Here is a 21,613-nt window from a genome sequence, read left to right on the forward strand (position 1 = left end):
TTGAGGCCGAAAAAGCTGATTATCTGTTATTGTCTTTTTGATAAAAAAAAGGAACGGAATTTATTGTATTGAATTGTATTCCCTGCAACGAAAAGATAAGAAGGTATTGTTGATTAGAACTATTATTTATAATTTATAGAAAAAAGAATTTATGTTTATTGATAGTTTTAAATCATGTGTATCATGTGATCTGAAAAATATAATTTCTATCTGTAGTAATTGTTTTAAAAGGAAAGTCGATAAACATTCCAGATAATTAAAATAATTAAATAATAATAAATAAAAGAATAAATAATTCAATAGGAAAAGTGCTAAAAAATGTATATGGATAATATAAAAAATGTCTAAACTTTCAGATATCCAAAGGTACTTTCTTGAAAATATTTGGAAAACGTGCATTAAATTGCTTGGATATCAAAACTTGTTGTTATTCGAGGGAGGATGTTGTACTGGGGTTGTTGAATTATTAGTTTATTTTTTAAAGAAGTAATTCTGGTTTTAATGGGTCATTTTAAGAAAAATGCAGTTTTTATACCACCCTCCACCATAGTATGGAGGGTATATTAAGTTTGTCATTCCGTTTGTAAAACCTCGAAATTTACATATTAGACCCCACAAAGTGTATATACTCTTGATCAGTATAAAATTCTATGTCGATTTAGCTATGTCCCTCCGTCTATACGTCTGACCGTTTGTGGAAATTACTCTAGCTTCCGAACGAAATGAAGTAGATTGATGAAATTTTACTAAAATGTATATTATGTCTGCAGGACTTTTGGTATTGAAAATGGGCCCTGTAGACCCACGTTTTGGTATAGCCCCCATATAATGGTACCTCCCGATATTCGGTATTTTGATGATTTTAACGACAATTTTTGTTTCAAATTTGGTATTTGAAGTTCGTAACGGATTCTACAGCCTAAAATAGAAAATTGTCTCTGCAGGTCCAAGTCTTCGTATAGCCCCCATATAACGGCACCTCCCGATATTCGGTACTTTGATGATTTTAGCGACAATTTTTACCGACATTTTTTTAAATTTGGTATTTGAAGTCCGTAATGGATACTACAGCCTATGACAGGTCCACGTCTTTGTATACCCCCCAAATAACGGTACCTCTTGATATTCGGTACTTTGATGATTTTAGCTACACTATTCACCGATTTTGTTTCGCATTTGAATATTGTAATGGCTTATGACAAAAGTTGCCTATGCAGGTCCACATCGTTGTATAGACGCTAAAATAACGGCTACATTCGGTATTTTTATGATTTTAACAGAATTTTTATCGGATTTTTTTTTGAAAATTCGTCCCAAATGGTGGACGGTATTCAAATAATAATCTGAAGGTATTTTTATTTCCGAAATAACGAGTTCTACTAATATACGTATTTATCTATTGTCATGTAGAAGAGCAATCCAATTCCATATACCAAACACAACACATCAGTACGTGTGGGGTGGCGTTTTGAAGGCATTTTTGATAATAATGCGACAACTGATTAAATTATTAACATTACGAAATCCAGGGGGATTTTCTGTAATGAATCATCGGAATATTTTTGAAATTATAACGAGATTAGAGAAAATAAACAAATTAACTGCACTAATAATTTGTCATAGCAGTGATATAATTTCACCGGTTAATAATTGTTTAAGATAAGCTGAAATTTCAATTGGCCACTGTAGAGGGATCTTCCGCTTCGCTTTTTGGACTTTGCATATTTGAGCTGCCGAATTTGTATTGGGAATGAAGTTATATATCCTATCCCACAATGTGTGATCAGGGTATTATGTCTTTGTGCATTTGTTTGTAACAGGTAAAAGGAAACGAGATAGGCCCATAGTTCGTTTTGATGATCTGCATAGAATCACATTCTGAGTCGATTTATACATGTCCCTTCGTCTGTCCGTCTGTCCGTCTGTTTATCCATGTATTTTTGTAAACAAAGTGCAGGCCGCATTTATTGCCCGACCCAGATGAAATTTTGCACAAGTCATATGTTTTACACAAGGACAACCCCTATTGAAATTGGAGATAATCCGTCAAAATTTAGATATAGCTTCCATATATATCTTCCTCCGATTTGCTTTTATTGTGCACCAAACGTGTAATATCAGCCCAAACTGTATGGAATTTTTCATATACGACCAAATTCAGCCTGGAAATAAGCATACCAAATTTGCTCGAAATCGATTCAGACATAGCTATAACTCCCATATATATTGTTCGTCCGATATGATATTTTTGTCCATCACAGCCGTAATTTGCACTCTGTAGCAACGATATTTGGGGAAATATATCAAATACAGCACAGAAATACCTTTCCCAAATTTTATAGAGATCGGTTCAGATTTGTATATAACTTCTATGAATATCTGAGGTTAACAACCATGTTGGTTTTACCATTATGGAACACACCTGTTATTAGACAATACTTAATAAGTATATTAACGTATCACAGTATTTTTATTCGATTTTTTACACTTAAATGTTAGAATTAAAGTGAAATTCTTTTTTATTCGATTTTTACACTGAAATGTTAGAACTAACGCGAAATTCTTCTTTAAAACAACTGTGTTTCTTTTTTCACAACGTAAAATAAGTAGCTATGACTTTGACGTGTTTATCTTCACCGTATTCTGTGACATACTGTCTTATGTTTTAAAATATTTTTCTACTTTAAGAAGCATTCAACCTATCAGACCTGAAAAAATAAACCAAACAAATTTCAACAAGGGAGTGATCTCTTTCTGAAAAGGAAAGTACAAAACACTCCTAGAATGCGTGTGTCAGCAATCGAGCTATGTGAGTAGCAGCAGTTCTTATCAGTTGATAAGTAAGAGAATTCTTGCAAATTCTAACAATTTCACTTGGTTACCATTGAAAAAAAGACAGCACCAGCACCAGCTGAAGACCTAGCCCATGGAAAGAGAGTGAAATAATCGCATAGCAAAATAAAGTGTTTGTTTGTTTGAAAGCATACATATTTGAAAATATGTATTAAAAATCATTATCAGTTTTGCTCACTGTTTCAGGGAGAAACGGCCATACATATCTAAATAAATTGTTTGAAAACTAAATACATTGATAACAAACAATGAATATTAAATTTGACGAATATAGATATATAGCCAGATCAGAGCGAATTATATTAAAAAAAAATAAATAAATAAATAACAGAAACCAGTAAGGAACCGATTATATGATACCCTACACCACTATGCATTTTTTGGTAGAGCTCCCATAACAAAAAAGTTTGTATTGAGAATTTATTCAATTTGACCTGATATTACGTATATACGACAATAACCGTAAAATCGTATGAAGATGTATATCGAATGTATATAAAAATCTGAACCCATCTCGATAAAATAATTTCGTTCTGTATTTGATGTCCGGTATAAAATTTCATTGTTGTGGAGTGCATATAACGCTTATAAGGGACTTTAACACCAAGCCGGATTAAACATATACAGTGTGAGATAAAAGAACTGCAACAAAGTCAAACGCCACAATTTTTACATATATATTTTTTTAAATTTATTGAATAAAAGCAAACAATGTCGGAAATAGCATCACATTTTAGAATAAGTTTAGATTTGTTAGAATCGGTCAGCTTTGCAGTATTTTGATCTATTCCCGGAGAAGCGCTTGTATGATGTAATCGACACTTTGGTAGTTTTTAGTGCCATCCTTGCTTTCCAAAATACTCCAGACACAATAGTCCAACGGATTGGAATCCGGAGATTTTGGTGGCCATTGTGAGCTGCAAATGAAGCGAGGAACCTTATTTTGTAACCATTCTTGGGTGGCGCGTGCTGGACAACAAATGTTTTCTCATCGGAGAAAACCAAATTCGGCAGTTCACAACTTTCGACCAAGCGAAGCAACTCTTTTGAGTCTATTTTCTTTCTGTTGCAGTGTAAGTTCTTGCACTTTTTTGAATTTCAATGGCTTTATCCCGAGCTCAGTTTTCAATATTTGCCGAATGGAATATTGCGATATGTTCAGCTCACGAGCCATTTTTCGGCCACTGCCACGCGGGTTTCGATCAAGTCGCTTCTTTACTTTTCGAACTACTTCTGCAGATGTTGCTGTTTTCTTCCGTCCACTTCCTTGACGTCGAGCTACGCGACCAGTATCACGGTAACGAGCGATGGTACGAGACACAAAAGATTTATACACATTTAAATGCTGTAGTGCTCTAACGATAGCCGCTTGTGGTTTTCTAGCCAAATATAAATAAATCAGACTATCACGCCTGAATTCCATCACGAATAACTTTTTTTTCGGGAAAATTTTCACCAAAATGCTTTTGTACGCTTGTAAAAAATATAATGAACTGTCACTGGAGTAATTTTAACAGCTGCCGGGCGAGTGGCTTAGGAATGTCGGGAGTCTGAAGTTGGTTACAGTTTTTTTCATCTCACCCTGTACAATATCGTAGATCTGTATAGACATTTCTCTTTCAGGGGGGTTAAGTGCTTAGAATGAACTTCTAGTATGGATTTTTAGACACTTCAATGGAAAAATGTGGCTAAAATCATGAAAATACCGAATATTGGGGTACCGTTAAATGGGAAATATATGATATCGCGGAACTATATAGGCAATACTCTTACAGGGGGTAAAGTACTCAGAAGGAGCTCCGTTTGAGGATTTTCAGACAATTTCATTGAAAAATTTGGCTGCAATAACTAAAATACCGAATATCGGGAGGTACCGTTATATGATACAATGTTGCCCATATTTGAATTTGTTCTTCCTGCAGAGAAAAGACTGATTTGTACAACATTTTAGCTTCCTATCTTTATTCGTTTTGACTCTCACTGAACTCGCCTCTCAATTGTACGATTCCCTCACTTGTTGAATGGCATGTGGCACGGTCTTGTTTGAACAACTTGTCATGCAAGTTAAGCTCGTGCATTTTGGGGGGAAAAATTGGATATTATCTCGCGGTTGTGCTCACCATTCACGATTCTCCCCATCACTTTTGGTGATCTTCAATCCAAAATCGACAATTCTGCTTATTGAAAATGAGCTTCGAAGACCTTGGAAGAAGCGCGCGATGAACATTCTTAACTGAGCACACATTTTGATAATACAATATAATCAAAAGCAGGAAATTGTTAGTTAATTGACCAAAATGAAAAAATGCGACAGTGAAACAAAACACGAAAAGTACCTGCCTGAGCTGTTTAAATCAGTGTTGCCAAAAAAATATTAATAGGTTCAAAATCACGGTGGCACGGAAATATTTATGATTTTCAAATATATTCCTTTGATTTCATAGTGAATTGGAGTCAACGAACGAGTGGAACAAATAGTAATAAAGTTCTCCGTTCTCCTTGAAATAAACCAAATAAACGATACTTTGCTTAAGGATCAATTAAAAAACAATAAATCACAATTTTCTTTTTTTTAATTTAATTTTCCAGTTTGCCTTTAATTTTCTTTTGGTCTATATGATGGATTAATGCTGTAGACTTTACTTCGATTGATTTAACTAAATTTAAAAAAAACGAAGGAAAATCTATTTTTTCTCTGTTTTCTGGAAATTCTTTCCAGTCAGTGAAAAAAGAGGAAGGAATTTTTGAATTAAAATTGTTTTCATTTTTTTTATTTGTTCATTCGTTAAGCGCTATAAATTGGCATAAACAAACATTTTCAGATTGGCTCGTAAATTTTTCAAAATTTGATGGTGTTTTGAAAAATCATAGAAAGAAATTCATAATTGTTTTGGTTTTTTCTCCCTCACGTTCCTTTATTTCATTTTCGATAACTTTTAACCGCATATCAATTTTTTTGGGGTAAACATTGCCTTTTGTTGTTTTGGTACACGAGTACTTTCTTGTCGGCACATTAATTTATAATTTTTGTTTTTATGGGGGGAGTGGGGGCTGGGAGTGGGAAATGTGGTCAAGAGGTATTTTCCATAGATCCACAATTGTTGGCCCGTCAAATATACACATGTATGTATGTCTATGTGCATATTTCACTTCATGTTTTTATTTGAATATCAAAATTTTGATTATTATTTCTACTCAGGAAATGTATAATTAAATAATAATTTATTATAATTTCTTTTTTTTCTCAGTTCGTAGCTCTGGAAATTTACAAAAAAAAAACTTTTCATTTTTTTAAAGAATTCCCGTATGAAAATATTTTCTAAAAGAGATAATTATTGATAGAAAATATTTCATTTGGATGCTAACAATTAAAAATGAATTAAAATAAATTAATCCACACAATTATTGATGGAAATTCGAGGAATCACCCCAATTCTGCATACCTTGTGAGATTGAGAGTAAAAGTATAATTGAATAGAAAAATATAATGGGGCCAGGTATTTAAGATATGCAGCAGTTGTGAAATATGGTTTAATACGAAATTGTTGTATATTGATTTTTAATTTGATTTTAAAATGTGTTAATAAATATGTTATTTATTAGGATAATGTGTTCTGATTTTGATTGAAAAAAATATTATTGGGAATTTTTGTATTTTAAAAACGTTAGCTGCATTTGAAACAAAGTTTTGTTACCCATCAAAATTTCCCATTACCAAATAATCAGTATCCTAACCAATTATTCTTGTTGTGTTACTGTACTTTTTATGGGTAAAACTAGTAAAAAAAGAGAAATTTTACATTCTCTCGAAGAGAATAGTTTTGTCAAAAAAGTATGGGAACGGAAAACTGGTAAAAATGTTAAAATTAGATTAATACTTCAAAATCAACATTTTAGCCAATTAGAAGATGACAAACAAACCTTCAGCCACATGCCTAGAGAGGGTATATATCATTTGATACGGCCAAAACGTGCCTCATCGAAATAATGGTTTTAGACCGTAGGTCTCTTTGGACCAAATCCGTTTCAGGACATTTGGAGTCGATCGATGTCCATCTGTTCGTCTGTGTCTGTCTGGCTGGTGCGCACGACAATTCTCGAAGGGAGTATCCGATTTGGTCCAAACTTGGTACATCGTAAAATTTTTTGTCAAACTTAGATCGACTTCGGAGATGGGTAAAATCGGTCCAACCCCTCTGGTACCTCCCCCACAAAATATCAACATTTTCAAAGAAAATAATTTACTGCACAGAAAGAGAAAGGATAATCCGATTTTGCTCCAACTTTGCAAATCCTAATATTTGCAACAGTGCCAAGTCAGGTGCGAAAATGAACCCTGTCTGTCCAGTCCATCAAGTACCTCACCCACAAATGGTCAAAATGTTGAATAATTATTACTTTTATAAAATGTGATGTAAGTGTCCGAGTGTCTTCGAATTAAACACATCACAATATTTTTATTAACCCAAGGTCTGGTGTGAACGTGGGATATATCGTTCCACTCCTTCCGGTACCTCCCCCACAAAGGGTCAAAACTTTGAATATCTATGAAACTCAAGAAACGCTAAATTAACATCCGATTCCATTCATATTTGAAACATCTCAATATTTCCGTCAACATCAGATCTGTTTTAAAAATGGTAGAGATCGGATCACTCCTTCTGGTATCTCCCCCACAAAGCGTCAAAGTTTTGAATAACCAAAAAGATCATAAGCTCAGAAATATACATCCGGTTCCCTTCATATTTCACACATCCCATTATTAACAAAAGTTGTGAAGATGGAATATATCGGTCCACTCCTTCTGGTACCTTCCCCACAAAGGGTCAACAACATTTTAAATATTCAAGAAGATCATAAAACATGACACATCTAAATATGGAAATACAAGATCTGTTATAAGGATGGCGGAGATCGAACCATTCCTTCTGGTACCTCCCTTACAAAGGGTCAAAGTTTTGCGTTACCAAAACGATCATAAAATCCGAATCTGCTGTGAAGATGGGATATATCGGACCACGTCTTCTGGCACCTCTCCCACAAAGGGTTACTGGCTGAGGGTATACATCTGTTGGTAAAACCGAAAGATAATTTTTAACTTATTTTTACTCAAATTCTCCTAGAACGCCATGTATGTGTGCACTCTCTTTTTTTACCCGTAACTACATTTTACTAGGTTTTTGAGTACGAGTACTAGGTAATGATCGGTATTACAGATATCGTCCTGTGAGCAAATAATTGCCATTCATGTCACATATACCAATAAAATGTTGAAATTGTGGATTCCAGACAATTTGGTGATTGATCAGACCATGGCTCAATAAGAAAGGTTGCTCAACTTCGAAGAAACAAGGAAAATGCAAATCTGTACCGGAGGCTTATAGTGCAAATATATTTTTAAGCATGCAACAATTGGTTTTGTATATCTTACTTTTTTATAAAATTACTATATTGGGGCTGAAACCTTAAAACCCATCATCTCGAGATACCCTAAACAAAGCAGTAGATAATACTTTGAATATAGGAAAAAAAAAATCACAACCTTGCAACGTACATTCATTTGGAAAATCGTTAAAACTTTTCCGTTTCTTCTTTGTTTGTTTTGATTTATTTTCACTTGTTGTTTTTTATACAAATATAACAACAACAACAGTTCTAGATGCCAAGTTGGTCCAATTGAATTCTCATGCGTCGATTTGTTTATAATTAAAATCGATTTATTTTATTGTTCCAATTTAATGACTTTTAGAGAAGCAGTTGTTGTTGGGGCTTTTCTTTTGTTTTCTCTTTTTTTTTTTTTTTTTGAGATAAGTAAAACAGTAAGAGGTCTAACCCACAACAAGCCAAAAGAAACAAAAAATAATAATAAGGAGATTTTCTTTAAAACAATTCACTTTTTTAAGGGAATTTATTGGAATTTTCTCAATAGTTTTCATAGTTGATGAGAAAATATATATGAATATGAATAAATGTTTTCCTGTTTATCAGACATATCATACATGCGAATAACCGAAACAGCAATTAATGTCAATATATCTACCAAAATGGAAGCTTGAATGGGGAATACAATTCAAATTTATGGGCATCATAAAATCTGCATGTGTGAAAAATGTTTGTCTCTGTGTGTGTGCGATTTGTATTGCATCACATGTGTGTACGTACATAAATACAATTTCCCAAATGCAGCAATCACAAAATTTGTAATTATTTTTCATACTTCAAAGGCACCCATTCATTCAGCCAGAGACACAATCCGCCAGCAACCCGCGTTTCACCTCCCCAAAATCAAAAGTCCCTGGATATCGAGAAAAAAACGCTTTCTTTCCAGACAAGAGATCAACAGGAGATCATGTAAACAATTTCATATTAAGACGTTATTGTTTCGTTTTCGCCATTCCGGCTGCAGGCAAAAGTAAACGCTTGTGTTATTCCACGTTTTTTTTTTTCGCCTGCCTTTCTTTTGTTATTGTTTAAAGAATACGGAATGCAAAAACAACATTGAAAATCGATTTGAAAAGAGATTACAACAATTACTTATGATATTAATAAACAAATCAATATCCGATAGATGAATTAACGATCATTAAAATCAAATAAGAACATGAAATACACAATTTATTGCGTTTTCATTATTTTCAAAATACCTAGCCAGCCACAAATCTGAATATCATTATTATTATCGTTCGAACACGAGATGTGATTCTGAAGGAATTTGAATAGACGGATTTCATGAGACGAAAATGAATTTGAAATGATTTTTTTTCTGCTCGGATTTGATGTGCGGAATTCGATTGTTCGAAATGTACAAGTTCAAGGTGTCGTGTATTGTCGGGGATGTTGTGAGCCAATTACACTGGATTACAGACAATCATTTACAATTTCATTTGGAAATAACAGTTTGATTCTCAAACAAATAAAAAGACATTAAGTTCTTCCGGGTTCTTAGGCAAAGAAACAATTTTATACAATGGTATCTGTATTCAAACGTGTTCCACTATAAACTACAAACTCCAGTTAGAGTTTTGAAAATGCTATATAGTGACGGAAGCCATTATATGGGGGCCATACTAAAACGGGAGACAATTTTATACTACAAAAATTTTAATCTATTGCGAGTTTTAAATACCAAATTTGACATAATTTCGTGGGTAAATGTGACCAATATTACTAAAATACCGAATATAGGTCTATATATCAAATACCGAACCATTGTGTGGAAACCGTTGACCAATATGAGCAAGGTTTTGACACCGGTTGTAGAGTCCATTATGAAGTACAAATACCAAAATTCACAAAAATCTATTAGTCAATATTCCGAATATCCGAAGGTACCGTTACATGCACGCTGTAGGGAAACATGGACCTAGATATTCAATGTTCTGCCACCGGAGGTAGAGCCCATTACGAATGTGGCTTAAATCATGAAAATACCGAATATCGGGAGATACTCTATGGGGAGCTATACGAAAACTTGGAACTATATAGTAACGAACTATAACCCATAACGAACTACAAATTTTTAGAAAAATCCATGGAAAAATGTGATTAAAACCATCAAAGTATCAAATATCGGGAGGTACTGTTATATGTGGGCTGTACGAAAACGTGGACATATATATACTATGTTCCGCCACAGGAGCTAGAACCCATAACAAATTGTGATTTCAACAGAGAGACAAACAAACACACGGACATCGACTTAGAATTGTATGCTGATCATGAATATATAGGGTGAGATGAAAAAACTGCAACCAACTTCAGATTGCTGTCATATCCAAGCCACTCGCCCGACAGCTGTTAAAATTATTCCTGTGACAAACCATTATATTGGTATAAGGATACAATAGCATTTTGGTGAGCATTTTCTAGAAAAAAAGTTATTCTTTATATTTGGCTGGAAAACCACAAGTGGCTATCGTTACAGCACTTCAGCATTTAAATGTGAATAAATCTTTTGTGTCTCGTATCATCGCTCGTTACCGTGATACTGGTAGCGTAGCCCGAAGTCAAGGACGTGGACGGAAGAAAACAGCAACATCAGCGACAAGGTTCGAAAAATTAAGAAGCGACTTGATCGAAACCCGCGTTGCAGTGGCCGAAAAATGGCTCGTGACCTGAACATATCGCAATATTCCATTCGGCAAATATTGAAAAGAACTCAGAACTCAAACGCCGGCCATGGTGATGGTGTGGGCCGCTCTCCACTCGTATTAATCGACCGTGGCATCAGAATAAATGCCGAATATTATAGCGAAAACATTCTGAAGGTTGTATTAAAGGCTTGGGCACGCAAACATTTTGGCCGCAGACCTTGGACATTCCAATAGGACTCAGCACGCGCCACCCAAGAATGGTTACAAAATGAGGTTCCTCGCTTCATTTCCAGCGCACAATGGCCACCAAAATCTCCGGAGTATCTGGAGTATTTTGGAAAGCAAGTGTCGATCACCTCAAGCAAGCGCTTCGGGCAGCGTGTGACGGTTTTATTGACCGTTTGAAGCCCATAATTCGTGCCAAAGGTGACTAATTCGAAAAAATCTAAACTTATTCTAATTGTTGATGTTATTTACGAAATTTTTTTTTATCTCACCCTTACACCTGTCGGCCAAACCGACTGATACTTTTTAATAGATAAAATTTTACCTGTTTAGAGTTTCAAAGCTTAGCACACATTAAACATTGCATACTTTAAAGCTAAAACTAAAATTTATGATCGAATAATCGAAAGTAAATTGGGAGAAACCAACTTTGACATTTAAACCCAATAAGTAGTCAATTTTTTTATCATTTTCTCTTTAAAATTTTTAGAGCAGCACACATTTAAGTTTTCAATTTTTTCTCAAATTCAAACAAAAATGAATCTCATTGTTAAGTAAATTAAAATTATGACAAATTACCTTTTTTGTCCCGGGTTCAGGAGTAAAACTAAATTTCACAAGTCACCCCATTGAAATACTGAAAAGAAAAAAAACAAAAATTAAAAAGACGGGTCATTGATGAATTTAATTTAATTAAAATAGAAAATGCTATGGACCACAAACATCACTTAAGACTTAAGACTTGTCAAAAAAAATGATCCAAATTGAACTAAATGCCGTCATTGCAATAAATCTTTGTCAATTTTATTTAAAAAACAACAACAAACCAATTTGTTGCCTCGTAGGTTCCTCCAAACACAGAGATGATGGCACAAAAAAGCTCAGTTGTATCCCAGCTCAAATTTCTTGCACACGCCAAGGGAATGGTCTGTATTTTGATTCGTTTAGGAGTAGAACGGTTTATTTTTTATTTCTCAAAATAAACATAGATAATGTATTTTTGCATACAAATTGTGTGATTTGAATTTTGATATAAACACAGTCATCATGTGGCTTGCGCATGCGCACGAGCTCTTTATAAATATGTTTATGTTGCTTTGTTTAGTGAGAGACCAAAAACAATTTATTGGATATAAACAGTAATTAAAACCATTTTAATATTTATGTTTGAGAAGCAAAAGGATCTTTCATAAACACTGACATTTTATTAGAAAAAAGTAAACATGAAATTTATAAATTGAGATTCATTTAAAAGAGCACAAGTTTTTAGGAAAAAACTTAATGTTGCTTTTTTCCAAAAATTGTGATACAATTTTCCTAAATTGTAACACTTCACCTTGTTATTTTTCGAACAACATGTTCCTGGGCCCACACAAACCCAAATGACTTGGCCTTCAATGGAATGCTAATAAAAATAATCAGAAACATATTTTCTTATTTTCCCAAATTGAAAAAAACAACACACTGATGAGAAATACATGTAAATGAATATTAATTTTAAATATTTATTTATAGGTCCGAAAAAAAAAGAACAACATAAATTTATTATGGCACATGAATGAAAAATGAATGATGGACGACTTCTGTTGTTCTTGCAAACAATCATTATTGAGTAACGAACGGACGAATGATGGGCCAGCCAAACCAAAAGCTACAACTGCTTAAAGAACTTCAAGATGAACCAGACAGCAGATAAACGTGTTGATAAATTAAATCAATTTGAGTTGAAAAAAAAGAAAGAACACCGAAAACAAAAAAATCAGGCCCTCATATACTCATCATTCATTGATGCCTGTTTCTTTTGATCATTGGTATGGCAGATTTCATTTTTTTTTTTTTTTTATTTGAATTATTCTTCTTTAAATGTATTATTAAACAAAAAACATGAAACATTGAAAATTTGCTGTAAACATTTAATGGAATTCCGAAACATAATACAATTTGTTTTTAAGCCGTAGACAACAAACAACATTTTCAATTTGAAGTATATAAAAGTGCCAAGGAAATAGTATTTTGTTTTTAATTAAATAAATTGTTTATAAACAATCGAAAAATACTATGTTGATGTTTTCTAAGAGGAATAGGAGAGGGTAAATTTTGAGAGACATTATATGCAATTTTTAAACGTCACTTGCTTTTACATTTTTTATGCTCTCCGACATGTAAGAGAGAATATTAAGTTTGTCATCACAATTTAACAATAGACAAACTCTCAAAAAAAGAACTGCCAATATATCTCACTCGTATGAAACTATTTTGCAGAAATTTTTTTATCAACAGACTTCCAGTAAATTATAAATTGTGGAGTAACCAGACAGGCCTATTGTTTGTCACTATTTTTAAACCCTCCACCATGCAAAGTATGGAGGATATATTAAGTTCGTCATTCCGTTTGTAACTCATCGAAATAATAATTTTAGACCCAACAAAGTACATACATTCTTGATCAGCGTAAAATTGTAAAACGTCCGCCGTCCATCTGTCTGACTTATGTAATCACGCTAGAGTCAAAACTAATATAGATAGGAAGCTAAAATTTTGCACAGATCAGTCTTTTGTCTGCAGGCAGGTCAAGTTCGAAGAATGTCCACGTATCGTATAGCCTCCATATAACAGTTCCGCCCGATATTCGGTATTTTGATGATTTCAGACAATTTTTTCAATGTAATTGTCTGAAAATCCATAAAAGGAGTCCCTTCTAAGAACTTTACCCTCTGAAAGAGTATTGTTCAGGTCCATGATGTCGTATATCCGCCATATAACTTTACCTACCTATATTTGGTATTTTGATGCTTGTAGCCACATTTTTCAATTAAATTGTCTGAAATTTTATTTTTTTCTTTATTTATTCTAGAAGTTCTTTCTAAGCACTTTACCCCCTGGAAGAGAAATGTCTATATAGGTTCACGATATCGTATAGCCCACATACAACGGTACCCCCCGATATTCGGTATTTTGATGATTTTAGGGACATTATTCGCCGGAGTTGTTTCAAATTTCGTATTTAGAACTCGTAATGGGTACTATAGCCTGTGACAAAAAATGCGTACGCATGCCTTCGTATAGCCCCCATATAACGATACCTCCCAATATTCTGTATTTTGGTGATTTTAGCGACATTATTCACAGAAGTTGTTTCAAATTTCGTATATAGAGTTCGTAATGGGAACAACAGTCTATGACAGAAAATTGTCTATGCAGGTCCAGGTTTTCGTATAGGCCCCATATATCAGTACCTCCCTATATTCGGTATTTTGACGATTTCGTAATTGAAGTTCCTAATAGGTACAGCCTGTGACAGAAAATTGTCTATGCAGCTGCAGGTATTCGTATAGTCCCGGTATAACGGTACTAATTGATGGTTTTAGCTACAATATTCACCGGATTTTTTCAAGTTTCGTATTTGAAAATTGTAATGGCTTATGACAAAAGTTGCCTTTGCAGGTTCACGTCTATGTGTAGACCACAATACAACGGTATGTTTAAGATTTTCGTTTCAAATGGTGAAGGGTATTCAAAGTTCGGCCCGGACGAACACCCACATTATTTGACGTAGAGCTTGAAGATTCTCGCCACTTTTTTCACGGATCGATATTCGATATTCGATATTTTCATAGTCCTAGTCACCCACAAATTTTTTTTATATTTTGTATTTAAGAAGATTTGGTTCATGAGAATCCTTGAAGTATAAAATTGTCTATAGAGGTTCCCGTTTTGGTATGGCCCGCTTTATGGTTTTTTGAAAAGTTTAACAGCATTATCCAAACAGTCTCACTGGTATTTGTAGTTGAAAGTGGAACACGTTTACTTTTATATAAAAATGTTGTCTTTACCCAGTGGTGGAGTATATTAAAAGTTCGGCCCGGCTGAATTTAATGCTTTTACTTGTTATTTGTTCGTTTAGATCCTAGATTGTCGCTTTATTTCATACTTCGATTTTCCAAGGTGTAAAATAATATAATAAATATTACAAAATACCAGAAATGTTACTCAGATATTTACTTTAAACAATTCAAAGAATTTTAATTTACTTCAACAATTATTACACATATTTTCCCAGAAAATATATTTCCATATGACAGGTGTGTGGATTACCTTTAAATTAACTATTAATTTTCCTAAATTGTTTATTTTCTCAAAAAATTAGGCAAAAACGTGTATCACATACCATGTCATCACTGTCTATTTTCGTATATCCGATTTACTCCATTGAATGCAATTAGAAATTCATGGGCTACAACAATAACAACGCCAACATTCCTGGCTAACAGCTACATTCTAATTGATTTTGCTGTTTTATGTTAATAAACATTTTGTATATTTTCTTTAGTACAACACACACGCACGCACATCATGTATCATTTAAAATGGAATTGTTGAAAATATTTATTTAAATCATTTCATTGTATATTGTGAATTTTAAGTACTACAGCGAAATGGAGACAAGAAGTGGGTGGGCGTTTAGGTGGGGGCAAGAAACAACAACTAGAAAATGGAAATTGAAAATGTTCAAAAAACATTATTTACTAGAGAGGGTTTGCATAGAGCATGAGGTGGCAATTTTCAAATCAAAAAATAAATCTGTGGAAAATACCATTTTTTGAGGCCGTTTGTATTCGTTGTTTCATAGGGGATATAGGGTCCATTAATACGGCAAATTTGAAGCTAAATTTAATTGCCACGCCTTTAAATTCGACATCACCACTAAAATCTAAGAAATATAACTTCAAAAAAATCATTTCTTCTTCACTTTTTTTTAATTTAAATCTTTCCCGATCAAAATGGAAGCAAATGTGGCAGTGGAATTAAAACTACTGTAATGTCTAGGGGTGAGTGATCTAGTTCACTGAACAGTAGTGTAATTCTCTAACCAATGAACGACAATTATCGATAACAGCAAATTTTCAATTGCTTTTGAAGGGGATGCTTATAAGATAATTTTTCTCTGACATAAGTCATCAGACGGTTTATTTTTTGGATATAGCTCCCATTTACAGGGTGAGAAGAAAAAAATGCAACCAACTTCAGGCTGCTGTCATTTCCAAACCACTCGTCCGACAGATGTTAAAAGTATTCCAGTGACAGCTCATTATATTGTTTACAAAAGCGTACAAAAGCAATTTGATGAGAATTTTCCAGAAAAAAGTTATTCGTGATGGAATTCAAACGTAATGGTGTGATTTCTTTCTTTCTTTGGCTGGAAAACCACAAGTGGCTATCGTTAGAGCACTCCAGCATTTAAATGGGAATAGATCTTTTGTGTCTCGTACCGTCGCTCGTTACCGTGATACTGGTAGCGTAGCCCGATGTCAAGGAATTTGATGGAAGAAAACAGCAACATCAGGAGAAATGGTTCGAAAAGTAAAGAAGCGACTTGATTGAAACCCGCGTCGCAGTGGCCGAAAAAAGGCTCATGAGCTGAACATATCGCAATTTTACATTGGGCAAATATTGAAAAATGAGTTCGGGGTAAAGCCATTGAAATTCCAAAAAGGGCAAGAACTTACACTGCAGCATAAAGAAAATGGACTCAAAAGAGCTAAAGAGTTGCTTTGCTTTTGTAAACTGCCACAACAGCCGATGGTCGCTCTCCGCTCGTATTAATCGATCGTGGCATCAGAATAAATGCAGAATATTATCACGAAATATTCTGGAGGGTGTATTAAAGCCTTGGGCACGCAAACATTTTGGCCGCAGACCTTGGACATTCCAACAGGACTCAACACGATCACATTCAGCACGCTCTACCCATGAATGGTTACAAAATGAGGTTCCTCGCTTCATTTCCAGCGCACAATGGCCACCAAAATCTGCAGACACTAATCCGTTGGACTATTGTGTCTGGAGTATTTTGGAAAGCAAGTTGGCACAAAAAATACCAAAGTGTCGATTACCTCAAGCAAGCGCTTCGCCGGGAATGGGCCAAAATACCGCAGATCAACATTCGGGCAGCGTGTGACGGTTTTATTGGCCGTTTGAAGGCCATAATTCGTGCCAAAGGTGACCAATTCGAACATATCAAAACTTTTTCTAAAATTTGATGCTATTTCCGACATTTTTTGCTTTCATTCAATAAAATTTAAAAACAATGTAAAAATTATGGCGCTTGACTTTGTTGCAGTTTTTTTTTTTTTATCTCACTCTGTACATATATCTTTATCCGGTATCAGGTTTATTGTGCACCAAATGACTAATATCAGCCCAAATTAACTGAATTTCGATACATCCGACCGAATTCAGTCTAGAAGCAAGTACATCAAATTTGGAGAAATTCGGTTCAGATATGGCCATATCTCCCATATATATGTTTAATCCGATTTGGTGTTTAAGCGCCTCACATTCGTAATATGCATTCGACAACAATGATATTTGTTACCAGATATTATTATAAAACTCGGAAATACCTTTGCCAAATTTTATCGAGCTCGGCTAAGATTTGGATATAGCTCCCATACATATCCTTAATCCGATTTGTGGAAATAATGGCTAATATCAGCCCAAATGGAGTGAATTTTTCGGCTCTAATATATATTTTTTTAATATAAACCTTCTCCAAGTGATGCACTCTATAGCAAACTCTAACTGCTCTAAAGTCAAATGTTGATAGGTGGTATGATCTTCTTGAAATAAATTCTTGTGTTGAAGGAAGCTCTACTAATATATGCATAGTGGTGTAGGGTATCATATAGTCGTCCTGTCCGACTTTTGACTTTTCCTTACTGTATGTATGTATCTCTTTGCAACAAAATTTAAAATTACCAAACAAGTATGTATTTTCGCATAACAGTAAAACTCATGTTTTGACATTTATTTTGGATGCGGAGATATCAAATTTAATTGACAGATCGTTTGGTAATCCACTGAGCTCGAAGGGAGATCTTATACTTGGATCATGCTTAGTCCTTTATAGCCTTTTCGTTCATTTAAGCACAAAGGTGGCTTCCCCTTTTTCATTTAAATTTATATCGTAGATGCAGAAATATTTATCTTTCTCTAGTCTGCCAAATGCGTGAACTATATGAAGTAAAGGAAATATCTGAACAAATGAGCTGGATATAATTCCGATCATTCCTTTTGGGGAGTATTTCCTTTCAACTACTTCGTTTTGAAAACTACACTGACATATGAAAATCTTGCCGCATAACAACAACGAAATTTATAATCCAACCACGACCGATCTAGAATATACTTTTTATTGTTTTTGTTATTATTTTTCCCGAAAGTGAATTTATATATTATTGTTTGACGTTTATTATGTTTTTAACGTCATATAAATAATATCCACATATTTGTTTACATTTTAACTTTCTCGCCAATATAAAGGCTATAAAGGAAATGCATATTTTCTTGCCGAACTAATTATCTATTTTTAGTAAATTATTATTTAAATTGTTTATTGACTTCGTTTTTTTTTTTTCAAATGAAACAAGAAAATATACAAATACTAATTGAGCGTACAAAGGTGAATGTATCTAGATTGTGGTGTTGTTGGTATTCGTTTTTATTTATTTACAACATTCCATCTGCAAGTAGTTTAGTTTCTGTTATTTGTCCAAATTGGAATTTAAACAATTCAATTTAACACGTGCGAATGCCAAAATTGCAATTTGAAATGTGTGTGTAAAAATGGGCAATTAAGAGAGGCATTTAAATGTGAAATTATCAAAATGCAATAAGTATTTGGTCGGGTGTGAAATTTCAAAATGTTATATCAGTAGAACAGAAATCTAAGAGGGTTTTTAGAATTCAGATCAGACTAGCGTTGTCAAATCATGTTCACATTTACAGGGTAAGGTGAAAAAACTGCAACCAACTTCAGACTGTTTCAATTTTTAAGCCACTCGTCCGACAGCTGTTAAAATTATTCCAGTGACAGCTCATTACAAGCGTACAAAAGCATTTTGGTGAGAATTTTCCAGAAAAAAAGTTATTCCTTTGGGAATTTGAATTCCTGCGTGATAGTGTGATTACTTTATATTTGGCAGGAAAACCATAAGTAGCTATCGTTAGAGCACTACAGCATTAAAATGTGAATAAATATCTTGTGTCTCGTACCATCGCTCGTTATCGTTCAAAAGAACTTAAGAGTTACTTCGCATGGCCTAAAGTGGTGAACTACCGAATTTGGTGTTCTCCGATGAGAAAACATTCGTTGTCCAGCAGTTTGTAAACAAACAAAATGATCGTGTTTACTTGCCAAAGAGGTCATCTGAAAATGTGCACCTTCGGTTGGCCACCAGAACTCAAGCGCTGGCGATTGTGTGGGCCGCCATAACAGCCGTGGCATCAGAATAAATGCCGAATATTATCGCGAAAATATTCTGGAGGTTGTATAAAAGCCTTGGACACGCCAACATTTTTTCTACATACCTTTGGCCTTTGAAGACCATAATTCGTGTCAAAGGTGACCAATTCGAACAAATCTAAACTTTTTCTAAAATTTGATAATATTTCCGACATTTTTTGCTTTCATTCAATAAAATTCAAAAAAATATAAAAATTATGGCGTTTGAATTTGTTGCAGTTTTTTTTTTATCTCTCCCTGTATAGGTCCACACTATCGTATATCCCCCATATAACGGTACTTCCCAATATTCGGTATTTTGATGATTTTAGCTACATTATTAACCGTCTTTTTTCAAGTTTCGTTGCCTATGCAGGTCCACATCATCGTATAGACCCTAATATAATGGCTACATTCGGTATTTTTTAAATTTTAACAGAATTTTTAATGGATTTTATTTTTTTTTTGAAAAATTTCCAAATTCATTCCAAATGGTGGAGGGTATTTAAAGTTCAACCCGGCCGAACTTACTGCTTTTTTACTTTTTTTTTAATTTTGTTGACTAACTTAATTATCGGTTATTGAACTCTTTTTTTCCTTAGATATGTAAAATAATTTTGAATGTTGTTGTTGTTTTCATTCATTAAAAGCCAAAGGTGCAAGTTTATTCATACATACTTCTTATATCACAACAAGTTTATTTTTGGTATTCAATTTTATTTTTCGTTCGTTCGCTTCTTTGATTGCACACGACAGAAGACATCGGAATTTCTGTTCAAAAGGCCAACAGCAAAAAAAAAAAAAAAAACAACTGCCGCCGGTATAGCCCAATGTGAGATGAGTCAGTCAGTTAGCCGTTGATTCACAAGATAAAATGGGGAGCTAATGACATGATCGATGAATATTTAATAGATAAACTGACAACAAATTCAAGATACATATGAACACATGATCCGATATGAAAATGTGAAAGAATTTCACAAATCTGCAAGAAAATCTTGTCATCAAAAAATAACCAAGCGTGGCGGAAGAAAATTCGCACTCTCATGGGATTTCCCATAGATGACATAGCAACGATTATTATTTTTTTGGCAGAAGAAGTTCTCTGTCGATTGAAAAAAAAATGTTTCGCAAAGTTGAGTATGTGTAAAGCTTGACCCACTTTCAGAAAATAAAAATAGCACAAAAATACCAAACTCGTATACAAAACACCACGGTTGACATCAATTCAAAGAGAGTGTATATAATTTACAAAATAATAAACATTTTCAATGAAATTCAAATTTTCACTTTACTCCAACATCATTAGATACCCAATGAAGTATATGTGTGGGTATATAGAGCTATTATTGCCCTGCTTAATATATATAAAATAGAAATGCGGAAATTCCAGTCATAAAATCTCGCTTCACAACTTGTTCGCCAATCTTTCCATTGTGGCAAAATCACAGACACACACACGCACGCTATTAACACGTGCTCAACAGAGTTGGCAAAATCTTTCCACGTGTTATAAAATGTTGCTAATATTTGCATATTTATTTTTTAATTTTTTTTTCTTTCTTTAACTCATTTTAATTTTCTAAAATTTTGCAATAGCCATAATCGTATCACTTTCTTCGCTTCGTGCATTTTGTCTGCCGTTTTACCTCAGAACTTCAGAAGTTGAATACAACCAATCGATCGATCCACAACCGGACACACACTCACACGTTTGGACGTCAAGAGAGCACGTACTGAACTGAAGCGTTTTCATTCAGATACATTTGATATTATACGAACTGAGTCCATAAACCAAAGCTAAATACTAATGTTGAAAATGAGAAGCTAATAGCATAGCACATTGGTGGAGAACCCAGCAGATCATCGTCTCACACTGAATTGAGTTTGAGTGAGTAGGGAAACAATGTTGACAATTTGGTGACATTTTTTTTTTTTTTCAATATCTGGTTTATTTCACATTCTGTGTTTGAATATTATTTGGTGTAAATGTAGTACTTTTTTGGAGATGCTATATAAGATCATCCTACATGTTTCCGAACTTTTTAATAGTATAACTTGCAGAGAGTGAATTGTCCTTAATTACTCTCACGTAAAAATTTACCCAAATAGAAGGGAACGAAAAATAGTAAAAACTTAGAAAAACTTCTAAATAAAA

The 21,613-nt window shown here is 33.8% G+C and overlaps 1 long non-coding RNA gene across 1 annotated transcript; it reads right to left on the bottom strand.

Annotated features, from left to right (window-relative positions):
* Positions 1-26: 26 nt before the first annotated feature.
* Positions 27-21,252, bottom strand: LOC131803347 (uncharacterized). Its single transcript, XR_009342533.1, has 3 exons — positions 21,105-21,252; positions 11,751-11,808; positions 27-82 (listed from the first exon to the last, which is right to left on the bottom strand). It is a non-coding gene; the product is annotated as an uncharacterized LOC131803347 (long non-coding RNA).
* Positions 21,253-21,613: the final 361 nt, after the last annotated feature.

Source organism: Musca domestica, unplaced genomic scaffold (assembly GCF_030504385.1).
Source record: "Musca domestica strain aabys unplaced genomic scaffold, Musca_domestica.polishedcontigs.V.1.1 29, whole genome shotgun sequence".
In the NCBI taxonomy this organism is placed as follows: domain Eukaryota; kingdom Metazoa; phylum Arthropoda; class Insecta; order Diptera; family Muscidae; genus Musca; species Musca domestica.